Source organism: Rhinopithecus roxellana, chromosome 11 (genome assembly GCF_007565055.1).
Source record: "Rhinopithecus roxellana isolate Shanxi Qingling chromosome 11, ASM756505v1, whole genome shotgun sequence".
Classification (NCBI taxonomy): Eukaryota; Metazoa; Chordata; class Mammalia; order Primates; family Cercopithecidae; genus Rhinopithecus; species Rhinopithecus roxellana.
The window spans coordinates 95770586-95791261 of NC_044559.1; the positions used below are offsets into that span (position 1 = coordinate 95770586).

The following is a 20676-nucleotide window of genomic DNA, read 5'->3' on the forward strand; positions in this document are numbered from 1 at the left end:
TTATAAACTCTACAATACTAAGTACCATATCTCTCAAGTTATATGCACCCAGGCACAGTAAAAGTTCAAACATGCTTGGGGACCTAATTCAGCCACATAAATGCAGCTATCCTTAAAAGCCCACATTCTGGGGAGGCCCACCCTACTTCCTGAGAGTTCAATCAGATAACTGAACAGGGCACACAGAGGTTAATTTCTGATGAGAAGAGAGGGAGGTCAAGTCTGCCAACTGATTATAAAAATTATATATTGTATCATAAAGATTGTAACAAAGAAATAAAAGTTTGTTATCTATAACATTAAAATATTTAAAAATTCATTTTCTGCACATTACCTTTCAAAAGCAGTTGAAATTACACTAAACATATCATTCTGTATTTGGTTACAAAATTTTGCCATAAGTTACACTTATAATTACACTTTAGTGATCATGTTATTCCATCACCCTAACATATTATAGTTTATTAAAACATTTACCAAAGTCCAATAATTTAGCTCAATAGTTATTGAATAATTACTTGTATGCCAGACCCTGATGCAGGGCCTGACCAGCCCTAACCTCAACAACTCCCCAGCCAAGTGGTAGGGACTGATTCATACACCCATGACTGCAGTGCAGTACCGAATGCAAACCAGAGTGCTCACTGGCAGGGCTGACTCAGAAGGGATGCCCCCAGGATCTGACTGCTGCTCTCAAGAGATAGAAAGTCAACAGGAAGAACAGGGGAAGGACCCATAAAGATGAGACGTAAGAATTTCAAATGGCACAGCATGTTCAGGGAAAGGCAGTGGCTGGGAGTAGCACAAGAAACACATTAGAGTGAATGGGTCCATTTCCTTAAAGCCTCTCCAGAATTGGAAGTTATTTTAATTTTCAGTACTTTTGAGAGAATAGAAGAGGTAACTCAAGGTTAACTTAAAAGGCATTTCTTTGATTATCAGTGACGGTAAACATAATTCCACCTTTTTATTAATCATTAACTGCTAAAATACTTTGTTTACTTATGTATTAAAACTTATTCATTAGGTTTGAGAGAACTTCCTCTTCAGATATTATAGATGTTCACCCTTAGTCACATTTGATACAAGCATTTCCTCCAGTTGTGTTGTGTTATTTTTTTCGTTGTAAATAAACCTTACATTTTGTATGTTCAAAACTATTAGATCTTTTCCTTGGTGAGTATTCCCTCTAACACTGAGTCATCAATCCTTCACAAATCTCATGAATATTGTTCTATTCGCTACTACTTTTCAAAAATACAATTAAAAAATATTTAGCTCTTTATACCAGCTAGACCTGATTATAAAAACAAAAACAAACAAACAAAAAAAACATGATGTGCATAAACATTCACATGCAGGCCAATATCCTCCCTCTTCCAATCTTACTCCCACTCCCTTTGCTAAGATGGCTAGGGAATTCCTTTTCATACAAAGTCTCGATTCATTTTCATTCAGGCTCCCTTACATAGCAATGCTGGAAGACAGCAGCGAGAGCATGTGTCCTTTGCAGTTATCTTTAGAGATGGCCCTGAAATGTCTACAACCTCTACGAAAGAATTACAAATTAGTATTTTAAGGTATATAACATGGACAGAAAACATTTATGGGATGTATCAGCAATAAACATCAATGCTAATTTAAAGTACTAGCGGATACCTTCTAAGTCCCCAAACAAGTAATGCAGTTTTTCTTTAAGGGCCTGGAATGTATAGCCTTTTGACTAACTTCATATTACAGGAGGCAGTTTTCAAATTAGCAAAGGGGGCTCAGTCCAATGGTATACAGTTGAACATGTCTGACTCCCATGGGGAGTCTGGAAATGTGGGGAGGCATGTTTTAGATGTCACAATGAGAGAGCACACTATTGTGAGTCTTGCGACATGTAGGGCAATCTTGTACAACAAAAACCTGTCCTATCCCAAATGCCAATAGCCACCTCACTTCAGCTAAGGGCCTTCCAGCCCAAGATGATGTGCTTCCTATATTTAATGAAGGAAACACTCCTGACTTCCAATTGTTCTCTCTACCCTGCCACCCAGTACATGTTTTACCAAGGGAGGACCAGCTCTAAGTAAGATTGTGAGGTAGAATAGGCAGTACTGGATGTCCTGCTTACTCCTCCTATTGGGTCCTTTGTTTTAAAACCCTGTTGTGGCCTGAATCCCTTCAAGTAACATCCCAGGAAGTTCTGGCTTGGAGGAACCCAGGAACTTGGCTACTGTCCTTTCATTCTGATCCACCAAAACCTGTCCCCTGCAAGTTCTTAGAAAACATGTGAAAAACAAAGCATACTCTGATACTAACTTCACGAAGGTACAAGTGCATTCTTCTTCTCAGGAATATTTGTGTTTAAGCACTAAACCAGAGATGCCACTCCTTACCATATGCCCTACTGCCATCCTTGTGCAAGCTACTACCATTTTTCACTGTGATTACCACAGTAGCCTCTTAACTGGTCTTCCTGCTTTGTCTTCCAAGTCATAGTCTATGCTCAAGAAAGAGCTGACCTAAGTGAGATCATGTCATTTCTTGGCTCAAAACTCTCTGGTGGCTCCCTAGTTTACTCCAAATAAAAGCCTCCAATGTCTTTTATTGGTACCTCCAATGCAAGGTCATAAATAATCTAAAATCTGAAAATCTAGGGGGAGAGCATATATGGGAGAAAAAACAAGAGTCCATTTTGGTCACATTAAATTTGCAATGCCTAGGAGATATTCAACTAGAGATGTCAGAAAGGTGTTATCCCCAGATCCTCAGAAGAGAGCTTCAGGCTAGATAAGTAGTTCTCAACAGGTGGTGATTTTATGTACCCCGGAGACATTTGGCAGTATCTGGAGACACTTTGATTGTCACAATAAGGGTAGAGGGAACTCTATTGGCAGTTACAGCATAGAAGCCAGAGATGCTGCTAAGCATCCTACAATCCACGAGACATCCCCCGACACTGAAAAAATTTTCCAGCCCAAAATGTCAATAGTGCTAAAGATGACAAACTCTGGGCTAGCGATAATACGAAAGACTTACACAAAAAGGTATTTAACCAAAAGTACAAGATGAAAAACAAGGGAACTAAACCTCTCCTCTTTTAGATGTCAGGTAACACAGAAGACAGAAAATGGTCAACTAGAATGGGAGAAGGAAAACCAGGGAAGGGTTTGTGTCATAGGCCAAGAGACAAGTGTTTCCAAAAGGAAGCAATGGTCAATTGTGGTCAACTGTGTGGAAAACTGCTAAGATGTCAAATAACCTGATAGGGAGTTAAAAGGTTTGAGAAGAACGAAGGTAGTATGCTGTGGGGAGTGAGGGAGTGAGATAATAGACATGTCGGAAGACTGCTGGACAATTTTAAGGCTGCTGAGTATAACATTAAAGTGAAAAAACTGGCAGGTAGTTGAGCTTATCCAGTTCCGAGATTGGAGAGACCAAAGAGGTACAAAAGAATTGAAAGAATTTGCTGGAAAATAATTTGAATCAAAGCATCTAGGCTGGATAAGGAAGGAACTGGTAACAGAAAGGAAGTGATAAGTAGAAATCTGGGAAGGGCGCTGGAAGTCATGATGAGTCATAAATACTTTTCCCACATCAATAAATATATTTCCTATATGCTTTTAACTGTTTCATAATAACATAGCCTATTGCTTGATATTACTAAGCAAATGTGATTATTACTTTAATAAGTTACAAGAGATAAGTGTTGGTGATAGTGTGAAAAAGAGAAACCTCATACACTGTTGGTGGGAATGCAGATCAGTGCGGCCATTGTGAAAAACTGTACAGGGGTTCCCAAGGAAATTAAACATACAACTACCATATGACTCAGCAATTCCTCCAGTGGGTCGATATCCAAAGGAAATGAAATCACCATCTCATAAAGATACCTGCACTCCCATGTTCACTGTAGCATTAGCCAAGATTTAGAAACAATAGCCAAGATATTGAAACAACCAAAGTATCTGTCAACAGATGAATGAACTGTGAGGTATGTGTGTACATATGTGCATGTATGTATATATATATGTATATGCACATACATAAATGGAATATTATTCCGCCTTAAAAAGGAGATCCTGCCATTTGCTACCACATGGATGAACATGGAAGACATTATGCAAAGTGAAATAGGCAAGACACAGAAAATGCATGACCTCACTTATATGAGGAATCTTAAAAAAAGAAAAGAAAAAGAAAGTTGAATACTCAGAGAATAAAATGGTGGTAAGCAGGGGCAGGCAGGGGAGAAAATGGGAAGATGTAGCTCAAAGGATACAAAGCTGCAGATACGCAGGATAAAGGAGTCTCAATGTCTAACGTACAACATGAGGACTACAGTTAATACTGTATTGTATTTGAGATATTTGCTAAAAGAGATTTTAAGTGTTCCTGCCACTAAAAAGGGTAACTATGTGAGATGACTGATGTTAATTTGGTTGACTGTAGTATCCAGTTCACTGTGTGTGTACATCAAAACATCATATACCTTAAATATATACAATAAAAAGGAAGTATTTACTATTTGCACAATGCTCATCATCCTATTTACTTTTCCAGAGTAGGATCAAATGGCATTTGTGGGAAAAATCATGTTATTGTGAAAGATATGCATATATGATAAATAACAGACCTGGGTTAAAATATCAGCTCTTTCATTTACTATGTTGTGACCTTGGACAACTTACTTAACCTCTCTGAGCCTAAATCTCTTCAGCTTATTAACAGATATGGTACACAGAATATTGCCTCCCTCAAAGGATGTCCATACCTTATTCCCTGGAATCTCTGCCTACCCTATATTACATGGTATGATATTGTGAAATATATATCTGGTCTACATCCTCATTTCCTGGCATACAACTGCTACAATCCTTAGAATCTCCAAAGTGATGCCTTTTGTATGCTAATGAGTTGGCAGTCTCTAGGTAGCTTCAGGATGGAGGATGGTCACTAGAAAGACCAAAGCACGATTAGAGGGTTGGGACATTCAGCGACACCCTCCAAGCTCTAGGAAGGGGAAAGGGTCTGAAAGTTAAGTTGATCACCAACAGCCAATGATTCAATCAATCATGCCACCCAATGAAGCTTAAATAGAAACCCAAAAGGACACAGTGTGGAGAGCTTTCAAATAGCTGAACACACGGAGGTTCGCAAATGGTAGTACACCCGGGGAGGCAAGGGAGTTCCTTGCCCCTTCCACATGCCTGGCCCTGTGCACCTCTCCATCTGTATCCTTTATAATGAACCAGTAGATGTGTTTTCCTGAGTTCTGTGAGCCCTCTAGTAAATTAAATGAACCCGAAGAGGTGGCTGTGGGAACCCCAATTTATAGCAGGTCGGTCAGAAGCACAGGTAGAGCCTCCTGAGACCTGCTGTGAGACTGAGGACTAAAGATAGGGGAATCTGACACTCTCTACAGGTGATGTCAGCATTGAATTGAAGGTAACCCAGGTGGCGTCTGTTGCAAAATAGCTTGGTGTGGTGGGGAGGAAACTCCCATACGTGTCATCACAAAAGTCTTCTGTGTTGATTGCTGTTGGCTGAGAGAATACAAAAACAAAAAAAAACAAAAAACATTTTGAGCGTGTTTTTTCCACTCATTTGGTGAGGGGGAATTAAGGTTGCACGCAGAATTAAGGCTGGTAATCAGCGCACCTTAAAATAACGAGAGTATCTGCATTATCCAGATGGGCCCAAAGTAATCACAAGGGTTCTTAAAAGGGAAAGTGGGGGCAAAAGAATCAAAACCAGAAAAACAGCATTGTGAGAAAGATTTGCCCAGTCACTGCTGGCTCTGAAGATGGAAGGAGACTAAAAGTGAAGGAATGCAGGCAGCCTCCAGAAGCTGGAAAAGACAAGAAAATTGACTTCCCCTAAGCCTTCAGGAAGAAGGGCAGCCCTGCTAACAGGACGTCAGGTCCATTTTGGGCTTCTGACCTCCAGAATGTGAGATAAGAAATTTGTGTTGTTTTTTTTTCGGTGTTTTTTTTTGTTTGTTTTGTTTTTGTTTTTTGAGACAGAGTCTCGCATTGTTGCCCAGGCTGGAGGGCATGGAGTGCAGTGGCGTGATCTCAGCTCACTGCAACCTCCACCTCCTGGGTTCAAGCAATTCTCCTGTCTCAGCCTCCTGAGTAGCTGGGATGACAGGTGCACGCCACCACGCCCGGCTAATTTTTGTATTTTTAGTAGAGATGGGGTTTCACCATGTTCGTCAGGCTGGTCTCCATCTCCTGACCTCGTGATCCGCCTGCCTTGGCCTCCCAAAGTGCTGGGATTACAGGCTTGAGCCACTGCACCCGGCCAGATTTTTTGTTTTTTTGTTTGTTTCGTTTTGTTTTATAGCAACAATACATAACTAATACACAGGTAAAATGAACTCTCTTCATAAGCTTTGTGTAGATTAACCAAGATAACGTATATAAAGTACCTGAGTGCCTAGTATATAGGAAGCATTTAAATAGCTATTAAAAGTGTTAGTTCTTTAATAGTAGAACACTCTTAACAGCACTGAAACCAAATAGTCAACACAAAGAACACTGAGTTCTAGAATTTACTCAAAGCTGCGACATAAGACATCTTGGCCTCTCTATCACTCAGCTCTCTCACACAGCAAAATGAGGGAGGACTAGATGACTTTTGAAGTTTCTGCCAGCTCTAAAATTTTACGACTCTAAAATCTAATTCCTTAATGATACATTCTACTTATTGCTAATTAACTGATTGAGAAAATCCTATTAAATATAAACAGTAGACCAAGCAGTTTTCATTTTATGTTTCAACATTTTCAATATTTTATATTGCTGAGTTATAGCCTTATAAAGTTGAGTCATGGCATAAAAATTACAGGCCTGCAAGCAAGGAAAAATATCTAAGTCATCCTGCTATTATTTAATGGCCTTACAGTCAAACTGAAATAATAATATCTTTTCAAATAGCTCAAAGTATATTCCCACATATTACCTCACTTATTCTTTTTTAACAGCTTTATTGAGGTATAATTCACATACTATGCAATTTACCCTTTTGAAATATACAATTCCATGGTTTTAGTATATTCAGAGTTGTGCCAACATCACCGCCATTTTAGAGCGTTTTTATCATCCCAAAATGAAACTCCCTATGCATTAGGAGTCCTTCTCCATCTCTCTCCTCTAACACTCTCAGCTCATGAATCTACTTTCTGTCCCTATGGATTGGCCTACCCTGCACATTTCATATAAATGGAATCATACAACATATAGCCTTTTATGTCTGCTCCTTTCACTTAGCATGTTTTGTTATGTTATAGCATGTGTCAGTACTTTATTCCTTTATGCTTTTAATGCTGAATAATATTCCATTGTATGCATGTACCACATTTTGTTTATATATTCATCAGCTGATAGATATTTAGGTTGTTTCCACTGTTTAGCTATTAAGAATAATGTTACTAGCATTTACGTATAAGTTTTTGTGTGTACGTATGTTTTCATTTATCTTGCACAGATACCTAGGAGTGAAACTGCTAGGTAACATAGGGTAACTCTATGTTTTAACCTTTTGAAGAACTGTCAAGCTATTTCTAAAGTGGCTGCCCATTTTAAATTCCTACCAGCAACGTATGGAGCTTCCAATCACTCCACATCCTCACCAACACTTGTTATCTTCTTTAGATTACAGCTAACTAGTGGGCATGAAGTAGCATCTTATGTGGTTTTGATTTGCTTCTCTCTATGAGTGACAACGTTGAGCATCTTTTCATGTGCTTATCAGCCATTCATAAATCTTCCCTAGAGAAATGTCTATTTAGATCCGTTTCCCATTTTAATGGGGTATTTTTGTCTTTTTAATATTGAGCTGCAAAAGTTCTTTACAACTGTGGATATAAGTCCATTATCAGATATATAATTTGCAAGTATTTTCTCTTACCCTGTATACCTCATCTAATCTTAGTGCAGCTACTTGCACTAGATAGATTGTGTGTTGCTATCCCCATTTTGCAGACAGAATTGGCATATGATTAAACAGATCTGATAACTGGCACTCAAAAGAAAACGTATAGCTGTGCCTCTGCTTCTATTAATTTAAAAGAGTATATTGATAGCAACATTGTGACAACACATCCAGGAAGGCTGCCTTGTTCAACTCAATAGATGCAGGGAAGCTATCCTGTATCTATTATACAACCTAACAATATTTTCCACAGTTACACCAAGGATAGTTCATTCCTTCACTCAAAAAATACTGGGTATTACATGTGAGGTGCCACACTACTCCTAGTTCACAAGCATCCATGAACATGATCAAATCCTTGCCCTCATTAGTCTTATAATTTGGCAGTGTCATGCAAAACTCTTAACCTTAAATTCCTTAGTTGCAAACAGTCCTGACAAAAAAATGTTTTATCTTAAAGATCCACTCTCAACTCAGAGGAAGTATTACAGAGCTTAACACAATTCATACTCTTTTTTTTTTTTAAATGAAAAGCATCAAACTTACTTTGTGTCCTAGGACAACCTTGTTTTTGAGTATTGCTCCAATACCTAGGCCATCACCTGGTTCTTATCAATTCTTTTTTTTTTTTTTTTTTTGAGATGGAGTCTTGCTCTGTCACCCAGCAGGCTGGAGGGCAGTGGCTCAATCTAGGCTCACCGCAACCTCCACCTCCCGGGTTCAAGCGATTCTCCTGCCTCAGCCTCCCAGGTAACTGGGATCACAGGCACATGCCATGACACTCGGCTAATTTTTCTATTTTTAGTAGAGACTGGGTTTCACCACATTGGCCAGGCTGGTCTCGAACTCCTGACCTCGTGATCCACCCGCCTTGGCCTCCCAAAGTGCTGGCATTACAGAAATAAGCCACTGCGCCCGGCCTTATCAATCCTTTTTATAATGCAACAATGCTTACTTTAATGACATTTGTTAAAATTAAACATGGCTAAAAGAAGAAAATACTTATGCTTACCTTTAACCAGAAAAGCCTGATGATTCAGAGACTAACTCATGGCCAGTTCCTATTCCATCCTGAATAAAAACGTTACAATAGCTCCATTAAGCAAAACGAAAACACAGAGTTACAAATCTGACAACTTAAACAGGTAGTTCTAACCTTTTCCATCAAAGCAGTCCTAATTCAGAACTGAGGGACCTAATCATCCCCAGAAGACTAAAGGCATCACCCTAAGTGTCCCAGGCAAACTTTAAATGTCTTGATCTTATTTTTTTCCTTAAAAATTGTACACAAATGTTACATTCTGAACTCTAATACATCTATTTCCTCTTGGCATAAAACATTTAATATGTTTAATTAGGGTCAACAAAAAAAGTTGTTAGCTAGACACAACGGCTCATGCCTGTGTTTCTAACACTTTGGGAGACTGAGAAGGGAGGACAGCTTGAGGCCAGGAGTTTTAGATCAGCCTGGGCAACATAGCAAGACCCTGTCTCTAGAAAAAAAAAAATTAAAAATTAGCCAGACACGGCAGTGCACATCTGTAGTTCTAGGTACTTACTTGCATGGCTGAGGCAGGAGGATTACTTGTGCCCAGGAGTTCAAGGCTGCAGTGAGCTATTATTGCACCACTGCACTCTAGCCTGGGTAACGAAGTAAGACCCTGTTTCAAAAAAAAAAAAAAAAAAAAAAAAAAAAAAGATTTTGTTGAGAAGGATAGACAGAACTTATGGTGTGTAATTAGAACTATGTTAATTTTTACTATAAAAATGTAGTAGATTAGATAATAGCCAGTGAGGAAAACTAACACTCAGGAAGATGCAGCATGCAAGCCTCATGGTTCTGAGTGCCTTCAGCACACCACTTTGTATTGCACCCACCACTGTCAGGCAAGCCAGGTGCCTGAGGATTAAGAAAGTACAGGCTGAGCAGGGAGAGCATGGCCTGGGGTGATCCCAGGGATGAGCTGCTGAAAAAGAGCAACAGTTCAACCTGGGGCTTTCCCACACTGTGAGCTGGCAGGCTAAAGGTTCTCAGAAGGTGTCTCAAAGTTGCTTTGGAGGTCAGACGACAACTGCAAGTGGGCAGAGCACTGCACTCCTGACCCCCCTTTCACTCAGTTTCCCCTGGCTGACACACGGGGCTTCCATCAAAGTTTTCTGCAGACTGAAGTATCAAGTCAGACTGTGAACAAAAGGTCTGAAAACCTAGATCTAGAGGAAGTCTTGGCCAGGAAGACAACCATGTACATCAGCTATGAAAGACAAGGTGAGGACAAAATGGGAGAATGAATAATGGAGCTGGAGAGGAAGAGAATCAAAAACAGGAAAGGGTGTGGTATAAGCCAAGGGTCAGGGTCAGGCATTCATCCACAGAAAAGAATGTCTATTGTGGAGTGGGTGTGTCTGCTTAAAGGAATAGCAACAAGATTCTCACGCAGAAGCAATCAATTGCTGAAATCTCAAATTCCCATATGTTACTTGTGGACCACCATCTCTTGTCCCTCTGGATTACCTAATTGCCCATGGCCAATCAACTCTCCAAAAAGCAGTCAGTGTCAGCCTTCAGAAAAGTACTTCTCTGACGCAAACCTTTCAATGGCTTTTCATGACTCTTGAATAGAATCCTAGGTCCTTACAGTGGCCCTAATGTATCATGGCCCTAATTTATTACCACTGTCCTCCTCCTCACTCATGCTCCCCAGTGCCACGGCTGTTCCTCATACAAGCCTCTGCCAGGGCTTTGCACATATATGTGCTGTTTCCTTGTCCTGTAATGCTCTCAGACATCTGCATTGCTGTGTCCCTGATGACATTCATGTCTTTGCTCAGAGGTCACTTCTCAGAGCCTCTTCCCTAATTTCATTTTCTTTTCGACATTATCTTACCATCTGAAATTACACATACAAGTATATATATGTTTATACACATAATGTATGTTAATCATCTACCTCCCCATTGGAATTAAGATCTACAAGGGCAGATTTTGTTTTGATCACTGTTTTGATCTAGGGGGCCACAGCACCTAGAACAGTGTCTAGAAGATAAATGCTCAATACACATTTATTGAAGGAATGACTGCATACACCAACTCCGTTCTTAAATCTGTTACGCTTGGTCTTTCCCCATTTCACTCTCTATCTTTCCTAATCCATTAACCATCCTCCAAGCTTCACTTCTTATCCATTGTAACCCAGAATCTGATCTCCCAGAAAGAGGGACACTCTTCCCCACAATGCCAGAAAGGAGGTAAGAATGTGTGTGTGGTTACTGGTCAGTGAGGGTGAAGGAAACAGAGGGAGTCTGACCTAATAACCCCTCACTCCCTGGCCTAAATTCTCAACTGTCTTACTGGCTTGTCCTTCCACAATACACTCCCTAAACCAATCTAAGAGTCTACTTCTTTAATCCCATACCTGGTCTAGAGAGCACTCATAAAAATCTCCAACCACAGAAGCTGGGAATTCCACAAATACACGGCTTCCCACCTCAGCAGACCCTTCTCACTGCTGCCATCAATCCTCTCTTAGGCTCTCTCACATCCCACAGATTCAATTCCAAACGTCCACCACTTTCAAGCTTCCTACTCCCCCTTCACTCAGAAAATGACATCACCTCCACAGAAACAAAAGAGGGGTTGTTAGGTCAGACTCCCTCAGTTTCCTCCACCCTCACTGACCAACAACCACACGCACATTCTTCCCTCCTTCCTGGCCCTGTGGAGGAAGGTGCCAGGAAGATGCAGGAAGGAAACTTCCTGCTCAAAGCAAATCTGCAACTTCAGGTATCCACCTCCTTAGGGCTCTGATGCCATCATTTATCCACTTCCCCCTCCACATTTTCTCTCTCTCCTTCTCTTCTTTTACCCCGCTGCACATAAATGCTTACATTTCTCCCATCATTTGGTTCATTAAAAAAAATGAACCAAACTAATATACATCCCCAGACTTTATGTCTCTCTTGCCACTTCCTATTTGCCTCTTTTCCTTCACAGCCAAGCCTTGAAAAAAGAGTTTAAACTGTTTTTACTGTCTCCTGTACCCCACATCATTTCCTACTTAACCCTATGCAATCTGGACTGCAAACACAAAACTGCTCTTCCCAAAGCACAGATGACTTCTTAAATGAAAATTCACTCAAAGTGTATCAATTTAATAATGATAACCTTGATCTTAAAATGCCCGTCTCTTGGCTTCAGCAACATTATTCTTTCTTGGTGTCCTTTCCACTTTTTTGGCCCCTTCTTTGCAGCCCAGTTTGCTATACTGACTGTGTGATCTGGGAAAACAAAAACAAAAACAAAAACAAACAAACAAAAACCTCTAATCATGTCATGTCACAGGAACATGGGCTTTGTCTTTGAGCTACCACAACAACAGAAATTTAACTGGGTGGCTTAGACAACAGAAATGTATTCTCTCACAGCTCTGTAGGCTGAGAAGTCCAAGATCAGGGTGCCAGCATGGTCACTTTCTGATAAGGGCCACTTCTGGGCTGGCAGACAGCCACCTTACCACTGTGTCTTCATATGGCAGAAGAGCAAGAGTAAGCTCTCCGGTGTCTCTTCTTTAAAGGGCACTATTCACATCATGAGGGCCCCACCCTCAGGCCCTCATCTAAACCTAATTATCTACCAAAGGCCCCATCTCTAATTACTACCAACATTGAGGATTAGGGCTTCCACATGAGTTTGGTGGCAACACAATTCAGTCCATAGCATGCTCTGTGGCAAATAAAGCCTAGCAAGAATCTACACTTTACCATTAATCAGCTGCGAGACGACGGCGAAGGTACCCAACCTCCCAGTGGCTCACTTGCCTTATTTACAAAACATGAGCAACAGTACTTACCTCATAAATCTGTTGTAAGGATCAAATAAGATAAACCCTTAAAACAGTGCCTGCATGCAGTAAACATGCAATAAATATTAGTCATTGTTCTTACTGTTATAATTACATATAAATATGTGTGTGTGTGTGTGTGTGTGTGTGTATTTTTTTTTTAGGGACAGAGTCTCACTCTGTCACCCAGGCTAGGGTACAGTGGTGTGATCATAACTCCAACTCCTGAGCTGAAGCCATCCCCCGATTTCAGCCTCCTGAGTAGCAGAGACTACAGGCATATGCCACCATGCCCAGTTAATTAAAAGAAAAAATTTTTTGTAGATACAAGGTCTTGCTATGTTACCCAGATTAGTCTTGAACACCTGGGTTCAAGCAATCCTCCCACCTCAGCTTCCCAAAGTGCTGAGATTACAGGCGTGAGCTACCATACCCAGTCTGTTACTGTTATTGATCTTGTCATTCTCATAGCTGTCTTTATTAAAAACATCATTACTGATTGCCATTGTTATTACTATAAACATTGTTTCTGTCATTATTACCAGTGATAAAATAAAATTATTCTAGATCGAGTCCTATGTAAGATAATTTAACAAATAAATAATTTTTACAAGAATACAGCATTATGGCCGGACGTGGTGGCTCACGCCTGTCATCCCAGCACTTTGGGAGGCTGAGGCAGGCGGATCACCTGAGGTCAGGAGTTCAAGACCAGCCTGGCCAACATGGTGAAACCCCGTCTCTACTAAAAATACAAAAATTAGCCAGGCGTAGTGGTGTGTGCCTGTAATCCCAGCTACTCGGGAGGCTGAGACAGGAGGATCGCTTGAACCTGGGAGGCTGAGGTTGCAGTGAGCTAAGATCACGCCACTGCACTCCAGCCTGGGCAGCAGAGTGAGACTCTGTCTCAAAAAAAAAAAAAAAAAAAAAAAAAAAAAAAAAAAAAAAAAAACCAGCATTATTTATAGAAGGAAAACCTGAAAGCAATCTAAATGCCAATATACTATCAACTTCAGCTGCAATAATGATATACCATGACTGGGACTTCCTCACAGTTCTGGAGACTGCAGTCTAAGATCATGGCGCTGGCACTGTCAGATTCTGATGAGAGCCCTCTTCCTTGCTAGCAGATGGCCATACTCTTACCATGTCTTCACACAAGTGAAAAGAGAGCTCTGGTATCTCTTCCTCTCCTTATAGGGGCACCAGTTCTATCTGATCAGGGCTCCACTCTTACTACCTTACTTAACCTTAATCACCTCCTTAAAGGCCACTTCTCCAGTACTGTCATGTGGAAGGTTAGGGCCTCAACATATGAATTTTGAGGGGACATAACTAGTCCACAGTGACCAATAATAACAAAATTTTAAGTACAGTAAAACTGAATGTTATACAATAATAACCGGGCAATATAAGAACTCTAAAGCAAGAAAGAAAATAGATATCACATGAAAATATCAGGATATAAAATTTTAATATAAATATGTAAAGCATATGCTTATGAAAATAAAAAGAAATATAGCATAATTATAACAGGGGTGATGTTAAAGTAAGAGCTTTATTTCTAAACTGTTGGTATAATTAGACAATCTGAAAAATAAATGTTCACAGAAAGCATACATAAATGAAAAGCTTCAACTGAAAAAAATCAGGAATAATTTCCAATCTAACATTCTATATGTTTCCTGCTTACATCATTGCCATCTGTATTAACTAGGATATAAGCTAAACTCCTGTAATAAGACCAATATAGTGGCTCAGATAAAAAAAAAAGAATTTATTTCTCTCTCATGTTACAGTCAAGAGGCAGACAAGTGGTCAAGGGAAGGTAAGTAGCTTTGCTCCATAACGTCATCCAGAGACTAAGATTCCTCCTGTCTTCTCTTACCACTCCTTGGGGCACTGCCCTCAGGTGCATGATTGAAGCTAACTCACCAATGCTTCATTTATGGGGATGGGAGGGAAAAGAATATGACTAACAAGCCGCTTTTTTAATACAAATATGCTTTTAAAAGTGGCATATGTCACTTCCACTCTCATCCCTCTGGTCAAAACTTAGAAATGTGGCTTCATCTGGCTACAAGGAGCATAAGAAATACAATTTCTACGTAGGGGTTATGTGCCTAGCTAAATACGTATCAAAGGTGGGAGAGCATCCTTCTTCCCACTCTGGAATAGTCATTTCCTTTCTAAAGGGATAACTTGAAGTCTCATCCAGTTATTGGATTTAGCTTAAAGTCTAGGTCTCTGGGCAATACACAACCCTCTTCAACCCATGCACATCCATGTAGCTCCTTCCTAGTGCAGTGGCCCACAAACTAACAAAAGAGCATGACCTCTGCTCTCTATCACCACCATTACACCCTAAATACAACTGTGGAATACAAATGAGATTAATGCAATTAAGTCTCCCATTCTGAAAATAAAAGAAAGCAAACACCTATTTTTATCAAAGATGAAATATTTCTAGAAAGGAATTGCAAAGTATCTCTGCTCTAGCAAGAAGGCAAGTCCTTTGGTTCATTTCAGATTCTATTCTCTGAGGGGAAAACCCTTGTCCAGGTGTCTTGGCAGTCTTGGCTTTGCCTTTGGAAGATTTTTGCTTGTCCATTATCACTTCTGGTCATACATGAAGCAGACTTGGAAGAGTACGTGCTCCAAGAGGACAGCAAAGATCTAATAGCCTAGTTCCTGCTGGTCCAAATTTGGGACCAAAGGTTGCTTTAGGTGATAAACAATATCAAACCATCAGAGGCTTTTGCAAGCCAAACTTATGGGATCTTTAGCAACATAACCTCCTAAAAATTTCAAAAGTTCCACAAGTCAGTTCCACAAGAAAGTAGTAACCACACTAAGGATTTAATCTGGTCATAGATATCAAGCTTGTCAACTCTCTTGTTTTGTGACACAGCCATTCCTCCCTCTCTTCAACCTTCTCTTGATTGAAGGTTAGCTACCTTGAGATTATCTGATTCACATCAGGAGGCTTATACTACTCCAACCCACTGACATCAGGACAGGCCATGTGACTTGAGATATCCCTTCTGACCTGACTGATTTCAGGCTTAGCCATTTGACTTGCTTTGGCCAATAAAATATGAACAAAAGTAACACGTGCCACTTCCAAGACACTGGTTCTGCCATATCTCTTTTGCCTGTCACAAGAAAGGCAACGTCCCAAACAGGCTTATTCCTTTGGCTTAAACACTGGAGTGACAAAGTATGTGGAACACAGCCACAACTAACATATCATGAGTAAGAAATAAACCTTTGTTGTAGGGAACTGAGATTTTGTATTTATAACTGAAGCTTTTACATAGCTGAAATGACTGGTTGAGGTGGAAAAGCAAATCCTTAATTTGAACCTTGCCTGGACTGTCTGCCACTGTCAGGCCAAGAAAATCTAACAGGAGATTCCTAAGAATGACTGTCTTACCTCTTGCTGTTTGGCATAGAGAAGCAATTTTTTCCAACACTGCAGTGCCCCATATTACTGGCCTCTCAGTCAATTCAGACCACAGGCCATTGGCAGAGAGAACCTCCTTTAGCTGTATAACTAAAAACTATATACTCCCTTTCAACTCTAATTGCAAACTGGCTAATTGTTCCCTCATTTGACGCCCTCTTGTAGTTACTGGCAAGGACTAATCAACTCATATTAGCAGTCTGATTCTTTCTAACTACCTCCCTGGAGGTACAAACTGGGTAGACAAATTGACTCTCCTCCAACTTATTAGAGGTGACAGTCTCACTGAACATTTTGCCACCGCGTAATAAGGGTCACCAGTTTTCTAGCCTATAACATGTTTTCTACTGTCTGTCAACCAACCACTTAACCAGTGCTATACATTTCAGCTTTTTAATTCTGGAACACCATTTCGGGTGCCAATTTTTGTACTATACAGGCTATGGGCTAAGCTGCTGTAATAAAGTGATACCAAAAACCAGTGGCTAAAACAAGAAAGAAGTTTATTCTCTTCCTTGAAACAAGAGACAGATAGGCAGATGGCCAGGGAGAAGATGGAGAGTAGTCATTGGTTCTGCTCTCCAAGGTCATCCAGGAACCCAGGCAGAGGGATCTTTAGGTTCAAGGTAACTGTTGCCATTCTACCTGCTGCTGCTTTCAGTTAGGGGGAAAGGGAGTGAAGTGGGCAGACGAAGTTCAGGACAAGCACCTTATATTTACAAAGATAACTCAGAATTTTCACATATCACTTGTGTTCTTATCTAACTGGCCCAAACCTAATCACAAAGTCATACTTATTGGCAGGAGGAGTTTAAAAACAGTCTCTATGTGCATAGCCATGTATCTGGCTAAACCAACAGGGTGCTGGTAGTAAAAGAAAGGAGGAATTAGATATTGGAGCAGAATTAGCAGTCTTTGCCACACTCTCATACAATCTATTCTCCATAGTCATCAGTTTCTTTAAAGGCATGGTTCAGACAATGGCACCCCCTGTTCCAAACCCTCCAGGGGCTTCCTATTTCACTTAGCATAAAAACCAAAGTCCTCACAATGACCAACAAGTCTTCACACAATGTGCCCCTTCATTGCCTCTCTAACCTCATCTCCTAATATTCTTCCCATAAAATAAATACCAAACGTATTAAAAACCAATGTATAAAAGGTAAAACTGTAATGCTAATGAAAGAAAAAGTTAAATAACATATTTGCAACCTTGGGATGACGAAAGATTTATTCAAGATCTCAAAAGCATAAACATGGAAAAATTTTGATGGCATCAACTTTGATGAATTGGACACCACAGACAAAATTAGAAGATAGGCAAAAGACTGGAAGAATATGTTTGCAACATCTAAAAAAGGCAAGGGATTAAAATCCAGTGTATGCCAAGAACTGTTGCAAAAACAACCACCAAAAGATAGAAAGTGCAAATGAAAATCTGACAAAAAGGCAGAGGCAGACAATTCGCAGAAAGTGACATTAAGTTTGCCAGATAATATACAGGATGCCCCACTAAATCTGAATTTCAGATAAATAATTATTGTTTTTTGTAGAAGTGTGTCCTGCATATTGCATGGCCCATACTTACACTAAAAAATCATTTGTTGCTTACCTGAAATTCAAACTTAACAAGGTATCTGTATTTTTATTTGCTAAATTTGGAACTGTAAGTGAAATCCATACAAGTGAATGAAGAGAATCTCACTCTCACTCACTAGTAATTAAAAAAATGCAAATTAAAATTTGAGCTACCATTTTACCCATTATACTAGCAAAAACTAGAAAATAAGTCTTTTATTGAAGAACATGTAACTCTTTTTTTTCATTTTACTACAAAAGATAACCAAACCTAGGATTCTTTATCATATCACTAGGCAAATAAGAGCCCAACTCTTCACTGCATGTACACAGAGAAAAACACATTTCAAACCCATTTATTTCATACTGCAGATAACAAGAATAATCCTAGTAACGATATTCAGGAATCAATTTTTTCCTAAGAATTTTAAGTACTTATTTAGTGTGAATCTAAAATAATCAAAAGGGTCAGACTGTAGTTTAGAGTTTATTCAAGCACAAAGGTTGAGGACTGCAGCCAGGGACAAAACTTCCAAGTTGCCTAGCTGAGTGCTCCAGAAAACAAAAGAAAGTCTCAAGTTTTTAAAGAAACAAAGGACGAATCAGGAGAGGGGGCAATTACAAAAGCTGTTCATCAGAAATTCTCATTGGTTTACAAAAATAACATTGCTTGGTGATTGGGTATATGTTGTTGAACTACAGCGTACATGGCATTTTATGGGTACTTGGCGTCAGTTAGTCTGGAGCCCCAATAGCAAGCAGCTTGAAGGGGTCATTATTTAGCTCTATGGGGAATGAGATGTGACTGCTGTTACATTTTAAATGCCTTTCTGGGCCTGATAATTTAAAGGAGCTTGCATTCCCATATAAAAAGGTTTTTCTTATTTCTCCTTAGTATAAATTTGTAAAGTTTAACTGTTAAAGACAACAATGTTTCAATATCTTTTAGTAGTTAAACAACAGTTCTGTCAAAAACAATATTACTTATTGTTCATAATGTTAATGTCATAAGTAATTTTATAATATATTAACTATAGTATTAATTTTCACACTAGGCTAAGATTAACCTCTTACGGTTGACTATCATACAGGTCAGAAATTTGGTCTGTCAACAGAGACAAGAATCAGACTTTACATTTTTAAAGAGTTTTCCCATAAAAATATCTAAATCACAAACATACTTTTAACAGTGGATTATTCCTACCTGGAAGGCAGGAATGAAGGTACGACACAAAACCCGTAGATTAAGGAAGGAAATAGAGGCTGCATATAAAAACAACAGCAACCTTTTTTTTTTTTTTTTTTTTGAGACAGGGTCTCACTCTGTCACCCAAGCTGGAGTGCAGTGGCGTGATCTCAGCTTACAACAGCACTCATTTTTTAACATGTTATGAGCTTATTACATACGTAAATACAGACAGCACTTAGGGCATTTAAAAATAAAACTTCAATACAAAAAAGAAATTACACCAAAAACTCATTCTGACTTCTATAACTTCTAAGATAATGAATGCCCTAAATTTATTTGAACATCTCCATAGGAAAATAATAATTTAAAATATTACTGTGAAAGATCAATTTAGAAAAAGTTTTGTCACAGAGTAAATAGTTATAGATAGTACAGCAGTTCTTTATTTCATTCTGAAAAAGAAAAATATTCTAAATAAATGTTAAACAACTGAAATATTGGGTTGGTGCAAACATTAATTGCAGGTTTTGCATTGCTGGAATTTGCCATTTGATATTGGAATACATTTTTAAAATAAATGTGACGATGTTATATATCATCTTAATGGACATTTCTCACTTTATGTTTTTGTTCCTAATGATTTATTACTTGCTGTTTATGTTTATTTTAGACTATGGAAATTATGTTAGACAAATAGCGAATTCCAGTGATTTTCTTATTCGGGATCAAAATGGTTCATAAAGCAGCAGAGACAACTTACAACATCAACAACGCATTTGGCCCAGGAACTACTAACAAAAGTACAATGCGGTGGTGGTTCAAGAAGTTTTGCAAAGGAGACTGAAAATGAGGAACATCATTGCCGGCCATCAGAAGTTGACAATGACCAATTGAGAGCAATCACTGAAGTTGATCGTCTTACAGCTACGTGAGAAGTTGCCGAAGAACTCGATGTTGACCATTCTATGGTCCTTTGGCATTTGAAGCAAATTGGAAAGTTGAAAAAGCTGGATAAGTGGGTGTCTCAGGACCTGGGGGAAAATTTTTTAAAATCGTCATTTTGAAGTGCCATCTCATCTTATACTACACAACAATAACGAACCATTTCTCAATCGGATTGTGATGTGTGACAAAAAGTGGATTTTATACAACTGGCAACGACCAGCTCAGTGGCTGGACCCAGAAGAAGCTCCAAAGCACTTCCCAAAACCAAACTTGCACCAAAAAAAGGTCATAGTCACTGTTTGGTGGTCTGCTGCCAGTCTGATCCACTACGGCTTTCTTCTTCTTTTTTTTTTTTTGGAGACAGAGTCTCGCTCTGTCACCCAGGCTGGAGTGCAGCGGTGCGATCTCAACTCACTGCAACCTCTACCTCCCAGGTTCAAGCGATTCTCCTGCCTCAGCTCTCAATTAGCTGGAACTACAGGTGTATGCCACCATGCCTGGCTAATTTTGTGATTTTAGTAGAGATGGGGTTTCGCAATGTTGGCCATGCTGGTCTCGAACTCCTGAACTCAGGTAAGCCACCCACCTCGGCCTCCCAAAGTGCTGGGGTTACAGACATGAGCCATCACACCCGGCCCACTACAGCTTTCGGAATCCTGGTGAAACCACTACATCTGAGAAGTACACTCAGCAAATCAATGAGATGCACCGAAAACTGCAACACCTGCAGCCAG

General features: G+C 39.6%; 1 protein-coding gene across 3 annotated transcripts in view; it reads right to left on the reverse strand.

Moving 5' to 3' along the window:
* ZNF438 (zinc finger protein 438) overlaps positions 1 to 20676 on the reverse strand; it is a 192931-nt gene that overhangs the window by 163034 nt on the left and 9221 nt on the right. Inside the window, exon 2 of one of the 3 annotated variants that reach the window (XM_030940667.1) lies at positions 19758 to 20028. The exons of the other annotated variants lie outside the window; for them this stretch is intronic. The gene's annotated coding sequence lies outside the window, so the exon portion shown is untranslated. The remainder of the gene's footprint in view (positions 1 to 19757; positions 20029 to 20676) is intronic. 3 annotated transcript variants of the gene reach the window in all.